This window comes from Delphinus delphis, chromosome 14, assembly GCF_949987515.2.
Source record: "Delphinus delphis chromosome 14, mDelDel1.2, whole genome shotgun sequence".
In the NCBI taxonomy this organism is placed as follows: Eukaryota; Metazoa; Chordata; class Mammalia; order Artiodactyla; family Delphinidae; genus Delphinus; species Delphinus delphis.
This window is the reverse complement of record NC_082696.1, coordinates 56,689,254-56,708,185: the sequence shown is the minus strand read 5'-3', so window position 1 is coordinate 56,708,185 and position 18,932 is coordinate 56,689,254. Positions and strand designations below refer to the sequence as shown.

Below are 18,932 nucleotides of genomic sequence, written 5' to 3'. Positions count from 1 at the left end.
ATTAAGTATATACATATATACTTTTTGTATAAATCAAAATCTATAATGGCTTGTTAAGAATAAAATTTATCTAAATGAGATTGTTGTTCTCTAACTTTTCCCTCCAATTACTTACTTATATCAACTCCAGGTTTCCCATCCAAAGGTGGGGGAGAAAACCTAGCCAGGCTCATAACTATAAACCAGAGTCTACAGAAGACCCCCATGGTTATATTAATTTTAACAAAGGATAAGAAAAGTTTTCTTTTAAATGTTCTTGCGAAAATAAGAGGCTAGAATAACGTATCAGCACAGATGAGAACAAGAATAGTAAGAAAGAACATCCCACAAGGAACAAACCAGCACACAATATTGTAGAGAACACATGGAGGAGACCCACAACATACGAGGCAGCACATATTTCCATTCCAGTGAAAAAGGTCTGGGGCCAGATTAGCTGACAAAGGCAACATTCTCATTCCATCCCAATCTATGGGCCTCTTAAAGACAGACCCAAGGAATTTGTGCCTGTCCCCTAATAAGCCCTGAAAAGATTAATTTGAATTGAAACCTCTCAGGAGGTACCCTCATACACCAAACCAAAGCTCAAGTGATGCTCTGGAGCAAGCCTTAGCTGTTTAGAGAAATAATTATCATGACTTTGTACACTTACTTGTTCCTCTGTACCACAATTATACAGAACACCACTACATTCCCGAATATGAGCTCTGGTGATCTTTTAGAAATCTGATGCAAGTTTTTATACTCAAACAACTAGGATTATATACTCCAAATCCAAAAAAGTATTTATCAAAGGATATGATGGCTTTGATCTTTACTCACTGTTTTATGCATAGTAGAGGAAATTCTTTTTTTTTTTAACATCTTTATTGGAGTATAATAGCTTTACAATGCTGTTAGTTTCTGCAGTATAAGAAACTGAATCAGCTATACATATACATATATCCCCACATGCCCTCCCTGTTGCGACTCCCTCCCACACTCCCTATCCCACCCCTCTAGGTGGTCACAAAGCACCGAGATGATCTCCCTGTACTATGTGGCTGCTTCCCACTAGCTATCTATTTTACATTTGATAGTGTATATATGTCAGTGCTACTCTCTCATTTCAACCCAGTTTACCTTCCCCCTCCCCATGTCCTCAAGTCCATTCTCTGTGTCTTTATTCCTGTCCTGACCCTAGGTTCTTCAGAACTACTTTTTTTTTTTATGATTCTATATATATATGTATTAGCCTACAGTATTTATTTTTCTCTGTCTGACTTACTTCACTCTGTATGACAGACTCTAGGTTCATCCACCTCACTACAAATAACTCAATTTCATTTCTATTTATGGCTGAGTAATATTCCATTGTATATATGTGCCACATCTTCTTTATCCATTCATCACTTGATGGACACTTAGGTGGCTTCCATGTCCTGGCTATTGTAAATAGTGCTGCAATGAACATTGTGGTACATGACTCTTTTTGAATTATGGTTTTCTCAGGGTATATGCCCAGTACTGGGATTGCTGGGTCGTATGGTAGTTCTATTTTTAGTTTTTTAAGGAACCTCCATACTGTTCTCCCTAGTGGCTGCATCAATTTACATTCCCACCAACTGTGCGAGAGGGTTTCCTTTTCTCCACACTCTGTCCAGCATTTATTCTTTGTAGACTTTTTGAAGTTGGCCATTCTGACCAGTGTGAGGTGATATCTCATTGTAGTTTTGATTTGCATTTCTCTAATGATTAGTGATGTTGAGTATCCTTTCATATGTTTGATGGCAATCTGTATATCTTCTTTGGAGAAATGTCTATTCAGTCTTCTGCCCATTTTTGGATTGTTTTGTTTTTTTTTTTGATATTGAGCTGCATGAACTGCTTGTATATTTTGGAGATTAATCCTTTGTCAGTTGCTTCATTTGCAAATATTTTCTCCCATTCTGAGGGTTGTCTTTTCATCTTGTTTAAGGTTTCCTTTGTTGTGCAAAAGCTTTTAAATTTCATTAGGTTCCATTTGTTTATTTTTGTTTTTATTTCCCTCTCTCTAGGAGGTGGGTGAAAAAGGATCTTGCTATGGTTTATGTCATGAGTATTCTGCCTATGTTTTCCTCTAAGAGTTTTATAGTGCCTGGCCTTACATTTAGGTCTTTAATCCATTTTGAGTTTATTTTTGTGTATGGTGTTAGGGAGTGTACTAATTTCATTCTTTTACATGTAGCTGTCCAGTTTTCCCAGCACAGCTTATTAAAGAGACTCTCTTTTCTCCACTGTTTATACTTGACTCCTTTATCAAAGATGAGGTAACCATAGGTGCACGGGTTTATCTCTGGGCTTTCTACCCTGTTCCATTGATTTATATTTCTGTTTTTGTGCCAGTACCATACTGTCTTGATTACCATACCTTTGTAGTATAGTCTGAAGTCAGGGAGCCTGATTCCTCCAGCTCTGTTTTTCTTTCTCAAGGTTGCTTTGGCTATTGGGGGTCTTTTGTATCTCCATACAAATTGTGAAATTTTTTTTTCTACTTCTGTGAAAACCGCCATTGGTAGTTTGATAGAGATTGCAATGAATCTGTCAATTGCTTTGGGTAGTACAGTCATTTTCACAATGTTGATTCTTCCAATCCAAGACCATGGTATATCTCTCCATCTCTTTGTATCGTCTTTAATTTATCTCATCAGTGTCTTATACTTTTCTGCATACAGATCTTTTGTCTCTTTAGGTAGATTTATTCCTAGGCATTTTATTCTTTTTGTTGCAATGGTAAATGGGAGTGTTTCCTTAATTTCTCTTTCAGATTTTTTATCATTAGTATATGGGAATGCAACTGTTTTCTGTGCATTACTTCTGTATCCTGCTACTTTACCAAATTCATTGATTAGCTCTAGTAGTTTTCTGGTAGCACCTTTAGGATTCTCTATGTATAGTATCATGTAATCCGCAAACAGTGACAGTTTTATTTCTTCTTTGCCAATTTGGATTTCTTTTATTTCTTTTTCATCTCTGACTGCTGTGGCTAAAACTTCCAAAACAATGTTGAATAATACTGGTGAGAGTGGGCAACCCTGTCTTGGTCTGATCTTAGTGGAAATGGTGTCAGTTTTTCACCACTGAGAAGGATGTTGGCTGTGGGTTTGTCACATATGGCCTTTATTATGTTGAGGTAAGTTCCTTTATTCCTACTTTCTGGAGGGTTTTTATCATAAATGTGTATTGAATTTTGTTGAAAGCTTTTTCTGCATCTACTGAGATGATCATATGGTTTTTCTCCTTCAATTTGTTAATATGGTTTATCACATTGATTGATTTGCATATATTGAAGAATCCTTGCATTCCTGGAATAAACCCCACTTGATCATGCTGTATGATCCTTTTAATAGGCTGTTGGATTCTGTTTGCTAGTATTTTGTTGAGGATTTTTGTATCTATGTTCATCAGTGATATTGGCCTGTAGTTTTCTTTTTTTGTGACATCTTTGTCTAGTTTTGGTATCAGGGTAATGGTGGCCTCGTAGAATGAGTTTGGGAGTGTTCCTCCCTCTGCTATATTTTGGAAGAGTTTGAGAAGGATAGGTGTTAGCTCTTCTCTAAACGTTTGATAGAATTCGCCTGTGAAGCCATCTGGTCCTGGGCTTTTGTCTGTTGGAAGACTTTTAATCACAGTTTCAATTTCTGTGCTTGTGATTGGTCTGTTTTTATTTTATATTTCTTCCTGGTTCAGTCTCGGAAGGTTGTGCTTTTCTAAGAATTTGTCCATTTCTTTCAAGTTGTCCATTTTATTGGCATAGAGTTGCTTGTAGTAATCTCTCATGATCCTTTGTATTTCTGCAGTGTCAGTTGTTCCTTTTCATTTCTAATTCTGATTTGAGTCTTCTCCCTTTTTTTCTTGATAAGTCTGGCTAATGGTTTATCAATTTTGCTTATCTTCCCAAAGAACCAGCTTTTAGTTTTACTGATATTTGCTACTGTTTTCTTCTTTTTCATTAATTTTGATCTGATCCTTATGATTTCTTTCCTCCTGCTAACTTTGGGGTTTTTTTTTGGTTCTTCTTTCTCTAATTGCTTTAGGTGTAATGTTAGGTTGTTTACTTGAGATGTTTCTTGTTTCTTAAGGTAGGATTGTATTGCTATAAACTTCCCTTGTAGAAGTGCTTTTGCTGCATCCCATAGGTTTTGGGTCGTCGTGTTTTTATTGTCATTTGTTTCTAGTTACTTTTTGATTTCCTCTTTGATTTCTTCAGTGAACTCTTGGTTATTTAGTAGTGTATTTTTTAGCTTCCATGTGTTTGTATTTTTTATAGTTTTTTTTCCTGTAACTGATATCTAATCTTAAGGCATTATGGTTGGAAAAGAAACTTGATATGATTTGAATTTTCTTAAATTTACAAGCCTTGGTTTGTGACCCAAGATATGATCTACCCTGGCAAATGTCCCATGAGCACTTGAGAAGTACATTCTGTTGTCTTGGATGGAATGTCCTATACATATCAATTAAGTCCATCTTGTTTAATATGTCATTTAAAGCTTGTGTTTCTTCATTTACTTTCATTTTGGATGATCTGTCCACTGGTGAAAGTGTGGTGTTAAAGTCCTCTACTATTATTGTGTTACTGTCAATTTCCCCGTTTATGGCTGTTAGCATTTGCCTTATGTACTGAGGTGCTCCTATGTTGGGTGCATAAATATTTACAATTGTTATATCTTCTTCTTGGATCGATCCCTTGGTCATTAGGCACTGTCCTTCTTTGTCTCTTGTAATAGTCTTTATTTTAAAGTCTATTTTGTCTGATATGAAAATTGCTACTCCAGCTTTCTTTTCATTTCTATTTGCATGGAATACCTTTTTCCATCCCCTCACTTTCAGTCTGTATGTGTCCCTGGGTCTGAAGTGCGTCTCTTGTAAACAGCATATATACAGGCCTTGTTTTTGTATCCATTCAGCCAGTCTATGTCTTTTGGTTGGAGGATTTAATCCATTTACATTTAAGGTAATTAGCGATATGTATGTCCCTATTAACATTTTGTTAATTGTTTTGGGTTTGTTATTGTAGGTCTTTTCCTTCTCTTGTGTTTCCTGCCTAGAGAAGTTCCTTTAGCATTTGTTGTAAAGCTGGTTTGGTGGTGCTGAATTCTCTTAGCTTTTGCTTGTCTTTAAAGGTTTTAATTTCTCCATCGAATCTGAATGAGATCCTTGCTGGGTAGAGTAATCTTGGTTGTAGGTTTTTCCCTTTCATCACTTTAAATATGTCCTGCCACTCCCTTCTGGCTTGCAGAGTTTCTGCTAAAAGAGCAGCTGTTAACCTTATGGGGATTCCCTTGTATGCTATTTGTTGTTTCTCCCTTGCTGCTTTTAATATTTTTTCTTTGTATTTAATTTTTGACAGTTTGATTAATATGTGTCTTGGCGTGTTTCTCCTTGGATTTATCCTGTATGGGACTCTCTGCACTTCCTGGACTTGACTATTTCCTTTCCCATATTAGGGAAGTTTTCAACTATAATCTCTTCAAATATTTTCTCAGTCCCTTTCTTTTTAACTTCTTCTTCTGGGACCCGTATAATTCAAATGCTGGTGCATTTAATGTTGTCCCAGAGGTCTCTGAGACTGTCCTCAATTTTTTTCATTCCTTTTTCTTTATTCTGCTCTGCAGTAGTTATTTCCACTATTTTATCTTCCAGGTCACTTATCCGTTCTTCTGTCTCCATTACTCTGCTATTGATTCCTTCTAGAGAATTTTTAATTTCATTTTATGTGTTTTTCATCATTGTTTGCTTGCTCTTTAGTTCTTCTAGGTCCTTGTTAACGTTTCTTGTATTTTCTCCATTCTACTTTTGAGATTTGGGATCATCTTTACTATCATTACTCTGAATTCTTTTTCAGGTAGACTGCCTATTTCCTCTTCATTTGTTTGGTCTGGTGGGTTTTTACCTTGCTCCTTCATCTGCTGTGTATTTCTCTGTGTTCCCATTTGGTTAACTTACTGTGTTTGGGGTCTCCTTTTCACAGGCTGTAGGTTCGTAGTTCCTATTGTTTTTGGTATCTGTCCCCAGTGGGTAAGGTTGGTTAAGTGGGTTGTGTAGGCTTCCTGGTGGAGGGGACTGGTGCCTGTGTTCTGGTGGATGAGGCTGGATCTTGCCTTTCTGGTGGGCAGTGCCGCGTCTGGTGATGTGTTTTGGGGTGTCTGTGACCGTACTATGATTTTAGGCAACCTCTCTGCTAATGGGTGGTGTTGTGTTCCTGTCTTGCTAGTTGTTTGCAATGGGGTGTTCAGCACTGCAGCTTGTTGGTCACTGAGTGGAGCTGCGTCCTAGCGTTGTGAGGGATATCTCTGGAAGAGCTCTCGCTGACTGATATTATGAGGGGCCGGGAGGTGTCTGGTGGACCAATGTCCTGAACTCAGCTCTCCCACCTCAGAGGCTCAGGGCTGACACCCAGCCAGAGCACCAAGATCCTGTCAGCCACACAGCTCAGAAGAAGAGTGAGAAAAGAAAAAGAAGAGAGAAAGAAAAAATTTTTTAAAAATAAAGTTTTTAAAATTAAAAAATATATTATTAAAATAAAATAATAAAGTAATTAATTAAAAAAAAGAAGAGAGCAACCAAACCAAGAAACAAACCCACCAATGATAACAAGCACTAAAAACTATACTAAAAAAAACAACAGACAGAGCCCTAGGACAAATGGTAAAAGCAAACCTATACAGATAAACTCACACAAAGAAGCACACACATACACACTCACAAAAAGAGAAAAAGGAAAAAATATATATATATATATACACATATAAGAGGAAGAGAGCAACCAAATCAATAAACAAATCCACCAATGACAATTAGCTCTAAATAGTCAACTAAGACAAACATAAAACTAGAAACAAATTAGACACAGAAAGCAAACCCAAGTCTACAGTTGCTCTGAAAGTCCACCGCATCAGTTTTGGGATGATTCACTGTCTATTGAGGTATTCCACAGGTGCAGGGTACATCAAGTTGATTGTGGAGATTTAATCCGTTGCTCCTGGGGCTGCACAGATTTCCCTTTTCTCTTCTTTGTTCACATAGCTCCTGGGGTTCAGGTTTGGATTTGGCCCCATGTCTGCATGTAGGTTGTCCTCTGGCTTCTGTTCTTCACCCAGACAGGCGGGGGTTAAAGGAGCGGCTGACTCCGGGGCTCTGGCTCACTCAGGCCGGGAGGAGGGAGGGGTATGGAATGTGGGGTGAGCCTACAGCGGCAGAGGCTGGTGTGACGTTGTAGCAGCCTGGGGCACGCCGTGTGTTCTCCCGAGGAAGTTGTCCCTGGATCACGGGACCCTGGCAGTGGTGGGCTGCACAGGCTCCCAGGAGGGGAGGTGTGGATAGTGACCTGCGCTTGCACACAGGATTCTTGGTGGCTGCAGCAGCAGCCTTAGTGTTTCATGTGCGTCTCTGGTGCCCACGCGGATAGCCATGGCTCACACCCATCTCTGGAGCTCCTTTAGGCAGTGCTCTGAATCCCCTCTCCTCGCTCACCCTGAAACAATGGTCTCTTGACTCTTATGCAGGTCCAGACTTTTTCCCAGACTCCCTCCTAGCTAGCTGTGGTGCACTAGCCCCCTTCAGGTTGTGTTCACACAGCCAACCCCAGTCCTCTCCCTGAGATCTGACCTCCGAAGCCTGAGCCTCAGCTCCCAGCCCCCACCGGCCCCGGTGGGTGAGCAGACAAGCCTCTCAGGCTGGTGGGTGCTGGTCAGCACTGATCTTCTGTGCAGGAATCTCTCCGCTTTGACCCCTGCACCCCTGTTGCTCCGCTCTCCTCTGTGGTTCCTAAGCTTCACCCCTGTCACTCCCCATTTCCGCCAGTCAAGGGGCTTCCTAGTGTGTGGAAACTTTTCCTCCTTCACAGCTCCCTCCCAGATGTGCTGGTCCCGTCCCTATTCTTTTGTCTCTGTTTTTTCTTTTCTCTTTTGCCCTACCCAGGTACATGGGGAGTTTCTTGCCTTTTGGGAAGTCTGAGGTCTTCTGCCAGCATTTAGTAGGTGTTCTGTAGGAGTTGTTCCCCGTGTTGATGTATTTTTGATGTATTTGTGGCAAGGAAGGTGATCTCCACGTCTTACTCCTCTGCCATCTTGAAGGTCGGTGTAGAGGAAATTCTTAAATCACCCTAACACTGACACTGTGTAAAAGAAGTTGGCACCTACCTCGTAATAGCAGAATGAAATCTCTACCCCTCTCTCTCAAGTAGAGAAAAACTAGACACTAAAATCAGGACTCAGATGAATTTATGTGGTAAACAAGAAATACAAAAACAGGAAAGTAAATCACTAATTTATTGGGCATTATGAATTAGAACAAACACATGGTAAGAATTTTATTGTGCTACTATATTACATGTCATGTATGCTTTACTTAATCTTTCTGAAAGAATGTATTGCCCTGACCTTTATTTGACATTCTGGTCTGAACTGTTTGTTTCAATCTTTTGAATAAAAACTTAATTACTTACAAAAACAGGGTACTCTCTTTCACTTTGTATTAGTCAGAAATGTGCCCTGGCAAATATAGTCCATAAGAATGTTTTCTCTGTGCCTTGTTCTGAGCTGAACTCTCAGTTCCCTATCGACTCCATCCTCTGGTATTCAGTTTCCTAAACTGAAAGGTGTGTGAAAGGGTCAGACCTATATCTCTCATTCTTTCTTACATTTGAACTTCTAAGCCATTTTTCTTACCAACATATTATATATACTACAGTTCAGGGAAAAATAGGTTTTGTCAATGATACCTCCCACCTTTTTTAGAATGCAATTACTGAAAGAAACACCATGCTTCAAAAAGCATAAAAACATGAACATTTTTTTAAAATTCACTTTCTCTGATGTCTTAAATATTTCAGGATGTGTACCCTTAACAAATTTTTAAATAGTAATATAGTCATTTCTCTAAAGATTGCTGGTTAACCATATTTACAGTAAAGACATTAGGAAAATCATGATTATTGTTGATTTTTTTAAAAAAATGACATTTGTGTAGGTTGAACATTCATGTTTTTCAATGTTTTATAAAAGTTTCCATGTAAGTATAGACTATAAAAGAATTAGGTCACTAAGTACTACATGTTGCTTTCTGATATTAAAAGTACTTTAAAAAATTATCTGTACTGCCTAATGTCAATAAGTTATCAAAGTTAAGTACTCTTTTCACATGAGTGACTTCTAGATAGTTGAAGGAACCTGTAATCCTACTTTAAATTTTCTCTTCACCAAGCTAATCAATCCCATTTCTTTCCATCAATCTCCCTCATTAATCCCTGGCTTATATCCTGTCACACAGAAATATGTAGAAACATGCATGAGAACTATATACACCAGCTTCAAGGTAATGGATTGAGAGGCAGCACAGAAGTGACAGAAGAGGGAAAAAAAATTAGCAATACTTTTCAAAAGAGAAGAGAAAGAAAGAGAAAAGAGAAGAGAAGAACTGAGCAAATAAGGCAAAAATTACTACTTGTTAAATCTGTATGGCAAGTATAGGAGTGTATTACATTATTTTCCGAAAATTTTCCATATTCTTGAAATACTCCACAATTAAAAGTTTTAATTAAGTTTTAAATAAACACAGAAGCCTAATAAGAGAGAGAAGAGTTGTGAAAGCATCAAACTGAATGTCTGCCAAATCGCAGGTTCTGAAAGCACTGAAAATGCTCAGGCTTATGAGAGACTGAACGCTGAACACCTGGGTGCTCTTTTAATATTGCTACCCATAATGTGCTTCAATTCCATTTAACCCAAATCAATTCTGCCATTTTCAATCCAGAGTCCATTCTCCATTCTCCTTAGCATAAAAGAAAGAAGAGATCAAGTAGTTAATGAACTCTATATTCTCTTTTAACATCCTAGTAACTGCCCCAAGAAACACACTGTTGAATGTAGCTTAAAAACTGTTTTTGCTAACCTTTATGTTTCTTCAAGGATACGCATCACAGATCGCACAAACTCTCTTTTCTTTAATTCATTCTTAGTTCGTGTACTCCTTCTCCATGTTCAATTTATATTTTTTAAAAATATTCAGGCACAGCAACATGAGTTTCTTGAGATACCTCTCTCTTCTTGATCATCAGAGTTATGTATGAATACACCATCAGTATTACATTCTCCAGAGACCCAGACTCTGAAGATCTACCTTTGTGTTTATACTCTCAGACTATGAATCATACAAACCTTTTTTTCTAAATTACAGTTGCCAGATTAGTAGATAAAAATATAAAGTCAGAGTTAAATTTGAATTTAATTAATTTTTTAGTATAATATGTCCCATGCAATATTTGGGACATACTTACATGGGATATATTTATACCAAAAAAATTACTTGTCATTACCTGAAATTCGAATTTAACTCTGCATCTTGTATTTTATTTGGCAACCCTATTCTGAACATTCAAAAATCTGTATTCCTTCACTCTTCTGGCAAATACTGTATCTTCTTAAGTCAAGAATAATAGTTAACAAGAGGTCTCAAAATTTTTGAAATAGGTACCAACTCTTTAAAAGTTCAAATGAGAAAAATGAACAAAAAGTACAAGATTAGACAAGTCTGTAGTGGTGACACATTTTAATAGATCATTTGTGAGGGCAGCTGCAAAGACCTGAGAAACACCAGGTTCACCAGGGTGAAAAAGTAAACTTCAAGATGGTAATCTAACTAAAGAAGACTGAAGCCTAAAAAATCCCACAACGATCTGGAAAAGGAGGTGTTAACTGAAGTGTTCTTTCTTCCACTTTTTATTCAGCACTGATTAAAAAAAATTATACTGCATCTGGTGAAAATACTTCTACCCATCCATTAACTCATTCATTCAACAAAAACATTCAGGGACTTCCTGGTGGCAAAGTGGTTAAGAATCCGCCTGCCTCTGCAGGGGACACGGGTTCGAGCCCTGGCCCAGGAAGATCCCACATGCCACGGAACAACTAAGCCCATGCGCCACAACTACTGAGCCTGTGCTCCAGAGCCCATGAGCCACCACTTCTGAGCCCACATGCCACCACTACTGAAGCCCATGCGCCTAGAGCCCATGCTCCGCAACAAGAGAAGCCACTGCAATGAGAAGCCCGTGCACTGCAACAGAGTAGCCCCCGCTCGCCGCAACTAGAGAAAGCCCACACACAGCAACGAAGACCCAATGCAGCCAAAAAAAAAAGAAAAAGAAAAAAAAAAGAAAAACATTCAGTGGGGACACAGTGATAAAGTTGCTGAAGTGAAAGTCCCCTCTCTCCTTGTTAGTAATATTTTCTTCTCTATTGGATGATTTCCAAAACCCCAAAATATGCTGTAGCTGCTCCCATATTTAAAAACTCCACAGCCCTTTTCAATTAACACCCCACTTTTTTGATCGCTATCTACAGCAGACACTCCAGTCCTATCAGGCTTTAACCTGTACTATTCCACCAAAAGAGCTATAAAGGTCACAAATAAGCTCAACATCGCCAAATTCAGTTACTTCTCAGTCCTTGTTTGATCCCTGTCAGGAGATTTTGACCCAGCCCTTCTGAACAGTTGCTTCACTTGGCATCTAGGACACCAATATGTCTTGTTTTTTCTCCTACATTATCTCTTGGCTCTTTCCACTCTTCTTGGTTCCTCCTCATCCTCCTATCCTTTACCACTGCTTTGCCCCTAAGCTCAGAGTTCAGACCTTTTCTTTAGCTACAGTCATTCCCCATGTGATCCTTCAGTCTCAAGGCTTTAAGTATCATTTATATTCTAACACCAAATTCTTATCTCCATCCTGCGCATCTCACCTGTACTCCAGATTTGTCTACCCATGCCTCTTCCACATCTCCACTTAGATGTCTAATAGTGAGCTCAAACTTAAAAATGTCAAAATTTATCTCCCATGCAAACCTCCTCTTATGGTCTACCTCACTTTAATAAATCACAACTCCACTCTGCCTGCTGCTCAGACCAAAAAACTTGGAGTTATGCTTTACACCATCCACCTTATCAGTAAAGTCTCCCAATTCTACCTTCAAAACATATCCAGAATCTGACCACTTCTCATCATTACCATCTCTTCCCCAGTTTACTGCAATGGCCTATTTAGTCTCCCTGTTTTCACCCTTACACCCTAACAATCTAATTTCCACATATAAACAAGAATGATTCTTTTCTAAAACAAATAACATTGTGGCTCTCCTCTGCTCAAAACCCCCCAAAGGTTTCCCATATCGCTAAGTAAACTTCAAAACTCCCAAGGCATCTGGCTTTCTCCAACCTTTTGATTTGATCCCCTGTAACTCTCCTCCTTGCTCATTTTGGGGCATCCACACTGGCCTTGGTGCAGTGATATAACCATACCAAGCAGATCCCTCTGGATGAACACTCTTCCCCTAGATGCCACAAAGGTAGGTCCCTCATTTCCTTCAGGTTGCTGCTCAAACATCTCTTTACCAGAGACGCCTTCTCGGACCACCCTATCTAAAACAGCACCCTTTCCTTCATCCTTCTCCTGCACCCAACCCACTTTACTTCAAGGCACTTATCACTGTGCTTGTTGTCAGCTTCATCCAATAGAGTAAGAGCCCCACAAGGGTGGGGACTTTGTTCACTGCAGTATCCAAAGCACCTAAACAGTGCCTGGGGCCTCGTGCAGTCTCGGTAAATATTCGTATAATGGCTGGATGGATGGACTGACAGGAAGAATAAAGGGAAGCCAAAGCTGCCACAAAAAAAAGAGGCAGAATTTACAGGTCTGGATTCCTATACATTTATTTTTTGAAGTTTATATCATCTTTATTTCAAGACCTCAAAAATATAGTTTCACAGAAATTAGCTTAATTATTTGATTAATTTATTTCAGTCCCTAAGAAAAGAGGTCTTACAAACAAGGAAGTTTACTCAAACACAAAAGAAATCAAAAGCTACTGTGATTTATTCAACTCATGATGCCATTCTTTTCAAAGAACTTATATATACAGAAATGTAATTCTTATTTTGGGGGTACGTTTTTTTCAAAATCTCAAGCTAATAAAGTAGAAAAGCAAAAGCAAGGGTAAAAGGATAGTCACCAGTTGCTAGAAACTCTAGGGTAGGAGTGGGCTCAGCAGGAATATCATAGTAGAAGAATGCAGGAACAACTTTCACTCAATTGATATTTCTTAACTAGTATTTCCACTGCATGCTGGACACCAGGCTGGGTGAACCACAGTGAGCAAAATCAATCTGCTACCTGCCCTTGCAAAGCTCACAGCCTGGTGGGGAAGACAACCCAATTAAATAAGCTATCTCAATACAAACTAAGACTGCTATCTATAAAAGGAGGCAGTAATGAGTGTTATCGGAACACAAAGCAGGTGCATCTAGCCTAGCAAGAAAGTAGGTTGGGAAGGAAAAGCAGCTTTCTTACTTGAGACTTCAAGGATGAAGTGTTAGGTAAAAAGGGCAACATATTCCAGATGAGGGGTGAGAACATTTCACACTCAAGGAACTGAAAAGATGACTGGAGCATAGCGGTCAAAGAGTATGTAATGTGGCAAGAGATGGAGCTGGAGAGATAGGTAGGAATGAGGTCATGAAGGGCCTCATAAGTTATGTTGTTTAGAAATTGTTCTAATAGTAAGAGAAATCTTCAGAAGAGTTTTTGACTTGAGCTGTGTTTAATAGACATTACTATGACTGCAGTACTATGGACCACAGGAAGGCAAGACCTGAAGCAGAAAGATACTAGGAGGTTGCTGCAGTAATCCAGATGAAGAGATGAAGATGAGCAGATGATGGGTTCCTGAAACGAAGTAGTGGTAGTGATTTAGAGAAAAGTGGAGGAATCAGGTAATTCAATTAAATTTATTTGGCTTACTCTGATTATTTCTATCTGTGGTGGGGAAGGAGGCAAGGACCTCAGCTGACCTCCACATGTATAGATCAGGTTGATGACAGAATTCACTGAATTAGGGCTCAGAGTTTTTCTTGGGTTGGGGGGGCAGTTAGGAATATCATGAGTTCAATCTCGGATGAGTTGAGTCTGAGATGTCTGTATGACATTCAAGTAGAAACGGTCAGTAGGGACTGAATATTCAGGTGTGAAGTTCAGGAGAGAGGTCTGGATACAAACATGAGAATCATAAGGAGTATCATGGGAAGAGATAAAAATCACCCAAGGATTTGTGTGAAGACTAAGAAGACAAGAACAGCAGAAGCTGGAGGAACATGAGACTTTACAGAATAAATGGGTAGAAAGGTCTATAAAGGAGATTCTGAACAACAGGAGGCCAAATAAGGCCAGGGTGGTGTCTCTGAAACCAAGGAAAGGATAAGTTTTAAGGAAGAGGTATGGTCAACCATGTCAAACGCTGTCAAGACATGTGGTAAAATGTCCACTGGATATAGAATTTTAGCTATGCTCTTCCAGTGTTCTGTTTCTAATAAATACAAACAGAGGAGTTTTCAAAACCTGGTGTTCAGCCAAGCCACCCCTCAAATTCCTTAAGGAATTTCATTGAACAGCCTCCCAAAGCCAACATCTTGACTATAATCTCCAAGAGTGCAAAAGTGATGTATGTCTTCTTTTCCCTGGTACCCTGTATGGTTCTTGGTCTGCGCCAAAGAACTCAATAAGTATCTGTTCAATGATGTGTACTCAGAGTATTACTGTGAAGCTTTCCAGAATTGATTTTTAGGTTATTCTTTACCACACCAATCTTCAGAGTAAAAGCATTGCTAATATTTTTGCAAAGCTTCCTTCACTCCTTAAAGAACGCTCAAAAAGAACGTTTAGTGAGCCTCCCTGGTGTTAGAGGTACTACTTAAAGCAGGTCTCATTTTAGAAAATATATGTGCACTGGGAAAGGATGCACTGAAATTATTTTTGCAGATTGTATACTGTCATTAATTTATTCTTATAAATCATTTATGTAGACTTTTATAATTAAGTTTCTTAAATAAAGATTAAGACATACTTATATCTATCAATATTTATAAATAAGAGTAGCATTTATCATTTTTACGTTGTTCTATTTGATTGGCTTGTTGGACATTTTATTCACTTTCAAGAATTTTTCTACAAGGACAAGTTGTCTCATTGGTAAGCAAGGATTTCCTCACCTGGAATGGAATATAAATTTTCCTTTATCAAATTCATATGCCATGTTTCTTAGCTACACACAGCTGAGTAACTTGCTAGTTACTGACTTCGTTTGAAAATGACCTAGCAAGTCTTTGAAAATGCTGGAAAACATTAGCAACTGCCTCCCTGACTACTCCATAATCCTGAGATAAACTACCTTCCTTCTTTTGAAGTTCTGGTGTAATAAGATAGATATTATCCAAAATTAAGAGGCTCTTGAATTCATATGCTTTAATATAGAAGTTCTTCACAATATGAATTGGTGGCACTGGAATCACTTGGGAGTTGCTTGAAAATAGACATTTCTAGACACCATCCCCCAAGATTATGATTCAGCAGTTTGACAATCTTTGGTTTAGTCATTAAATAACTAGGTATGAACTTCCTTCTCTTCAACTATAAATATTTCTTGTCAATTATCTTATTAAAACATATCCTGAGAATGCTTACTGTTACCGGTAATTGTCTTACATATTATATCTTTAAATCATGTACCTCTCAAAACTGCACCCTTATTTTCCATGTCAGTTCAAACCTTTGATAATGAATGCAATTCCTAAGAATTATCTTTAAAGAGGGAATCACAGAAGTGGAGGAAAACTAGTCAAAAACTCCAAAACCAGGAAGATAAAATGGGAATCTGTCTTAATTTACAAAGGTCTCCAAGAGTTATTCTATTCAAATGACAACGAGGAGAGACAGACTGTAGTAGGAAGAAGTAGAATAAAAATAAAAAGAAATTAATTCAGATGCCAAGTTTTGTTTGATGGTAGAAAATCAAGCTAACTTCTCAGGATATCAATTTTCTGATCAATAAAATGAAGAGGAATAACAAAATGATTTTTTATGCCCCTTTCAGGTTGAATGATCTGATTAAAATCAGAATACTCAAACATGGGTTGAATTGCATTAACTCTGAATCACAGAGACAGTTTCAGAAATAAATTAGGACAACCTGTAAGACATTACCACAGCCAACGCAGAGCTGGAAAATGAACAAACAATAGACAAACTCACTTAAACATACTTGCTCATCTACATGCAAAATACTCAAATGAGATGGTACATATTGAATTAATGAACATCTATATGGGTCTGTCAACTATGTGCTAAGTATTATACCAGGCAAAAGAAATGAGAAATAAGATCCAGTCCCTACTTTAAGTAACTTTAGAGTATAACACACAATGCCTCCCTTTGGATGATTACTAAATACATATTAGATACCTTATTCTCTCCTCCTTGGTAATTATGCACTTTTTCTTTCCATAAATGTCTTTGCTGTAATTTCAGTTTCAGGTAGGTATCTGCTCAAAGTTGAAAACTGTATCACATTACATCAAGATTATTCTGTACTAAAAGGGCTCATGTTAACTACCTCCCCATGGAAGGTACTATGGGGCAATAAATTTACTTCATTCAACAAGTACTATACATTTTCCTCATGAATATGCTTTGTGCATAGAATGCTCATGAATTACAAGTTATTAACACATAGATCACTCACACCAATGTAAAAACTGGAAAAATAAAGTATTATTTTTCAGGTAGAAACTGATTTCCAATTGTAATTTTACAACTAAGCCAACTTTGCAAAAAGAAAACTTACTCCTCTTAACTGGCAAAACACTAGCATGCATACCATCTTTTTGATCAAAGGCAAAATCAAGTCATGCTGTGCAAGTAAAATAATCTGCTCCTCTTTCAATGCCACTTACATATAAACACTGACAATAACTTATTCTTGCAAAAAGCCTTGCTTAGGTCAACTAGAGATCCATGACATGAGGAGGAGCCCTAGTCCAGATTCTCTACTAAAAGGGTGATGGACTACAGAAAGTTCCATAAGTACCGACATCCTATGTCTCTTGATTTCCTAGGCCTAGCATAGTGCCTGGTACATATGAAGACATAAATAAGTGAATGACGAATGAACAAAAACTAAAACTATTCAGCAGGGATCACAACTTAAGCTATGAAAAATTAATTCATTTAAATAATATTATTTAGCTTACACTTAACTGGTATCTCTAAGAAGCATTTTTCTTATACAAGAATATTATTATAATTATCATTAAAAATGAAAGATACATGAAGAGAAGCACGATCCAGAGTGGAATCAAAAGCTGAATTCTCAACTTCTGAGAACACTTTGAAAATCAGAAAAGTGATTTCAATCTATGAAACATGTAATCTGGTGATGGTGACCGCTCTTCAATATAATCTTACTTAGGGAAAGAAAGACAGAAAATATGATTACTAGTTTGAACTACACACGTGATACCATTCATATAAAATTTTTAGCTTCCGCTAAAATATTTCTTTTAAACTAAATAGCAAAATACACGAACACACTGCAGTCAATGAATGAGTTAATGTGTGATAAGAAGTCTATTTAAAAGAACTGCCCACGTACCCACAACACCTCAGCACGCTTGCACATACAACACTTATTTCGAAGTAACATTCTACACTCCTCGATTGCTAAATTCACCATGGTCCAATCCCCACCCACTTTATTTACTTTTCAGTGTGGAGGTAAAAAACACAAGGAAGCTGATTTCTCTCCCAAGTCCACGTGAAGAAAACGAAAAAGTTACTACATTTTTGTAACGGGAAAAAAACACAAAAAAAAAAAACAAAAGAAAACTCTAACGAAAACAAATTACCCACGCACAGGAAAAATTTTTAAAAATTACCCATCTGGTCATCACGTTGTGGCCTAACACCTTGGCAACATGTGACTCTGGTTCATTTTTTGATTCCCACCCCCACCCTACAAATTCCATGAAAAGGACGAGACTATCCGAGACCACAGACAAGTCTCCGGCCCCCAGAGGGATGACAGGTCCGGGCTTGCCTCCGGGGCCGAACGGGAATCGTCCAAGGGGCACCCTGGCCCCGCCTCCTACCGGCTTCTCAGGGCCGCAGAACCCCTTCTCCTCCTCCCACTTCCTTCTCCTCACCTCTCGGCCCCGGTTCATGCGCTTCCCATCTCTCCGCCAGCTCCTGCCTCCGAGCCTCCCTCCATTTCGGTTTGATCTTTACTTCCCACGCCGGGTGAGGGGCGGAGGGCAGTGCAGAGGATGCCAGAGGGCAGCTGCCCCGCCGCGTCCTAGTCCGCACCCCACGCCGGGCTTGCCGGGTCCCCTCCAGCCACGGGGCAGGGTACGCGAAGACAGCCGGACAGCCGGACAAACCCACAGACCCGGAGAGGAGGGAGGGGGCGGAGCAAGCGCGGGCCTACACGTCACCCGCCCGCAGCGGCGCCAACGTCTGCACGTCGGCTCCCCCAGCCCCACCCCCCCCGCGTGCGCGCGCCGCCGCCCCGCCCGCCGCCCGCCCAGCGCTGAGGGGGACCAGGCCTGCGGCGAGGGCGCGCCCCCGGGCGGGCGTGGGCGCGGGCGCGCGCGTTCCCGGGACTCGGTGTCTGTGGGGTGCCCTTGCGAGGCAGGGCCTGCCACCTCCAGATCGCTACCTGAGCATCTTTCCCTGCAGTTACTTGAGTCGGCTCCATCTTCTCCCCGCCCTTCTCTGTGAGGTGAAGACACGGAGGAGGTAATTCCTATTACAGGTAAAGGAGAGAGGAGCCCTGAGTGTGAGTGAAGAACCAAGTAATTGTCATTGTCATCGCCAGCCAGAAATCCTGGCTGCTGGTCACTTTATATACGGTTCCTTCCTTTCAAGTCCCGCCTTCCTTAAGCTTTCTGGATTCTCAGTTTAGTTCTCTTCAAGTTACCTCTTCTAGTCGGTACTTTTGTCGGACGAACCCCCACCAAAAACAAAATGCCTGAAGATTCCCTGGCTCAACTGAATCAGGAAGATGACATTAAGAAAAATTAACCTCAAGAAT

The 18,932-nt window shown here is 39.4% G+C and overlaps 1 protein-coding gene across 3 annotated transcripts in view; it reads right to left on the bottom strand.

The window, feature by feature from the left end:
* ASCC3 (activating signal cointegrator 1 complex subunit 3) overlaps window positions 1-18,289 on the bottom strand; it is a 334,404-nt gene extending 316,115 nt beyond the window's left edge. For all 3 annotated transcript variants that reach the window (XM_060030178.1, XM_060030179.1, XM_060030181.1), the window contains exon 1: window positions 18,046-18,289. The gene's annotated coding sequence lies outside the window, so the exon portion shown is untranslated. The remainder of the gene's footprint in view (window positions 1-18,045) is intronic.
* Between the last annotated feature and the right edge of the window lie 643 nt (window positions 18,290-18,932).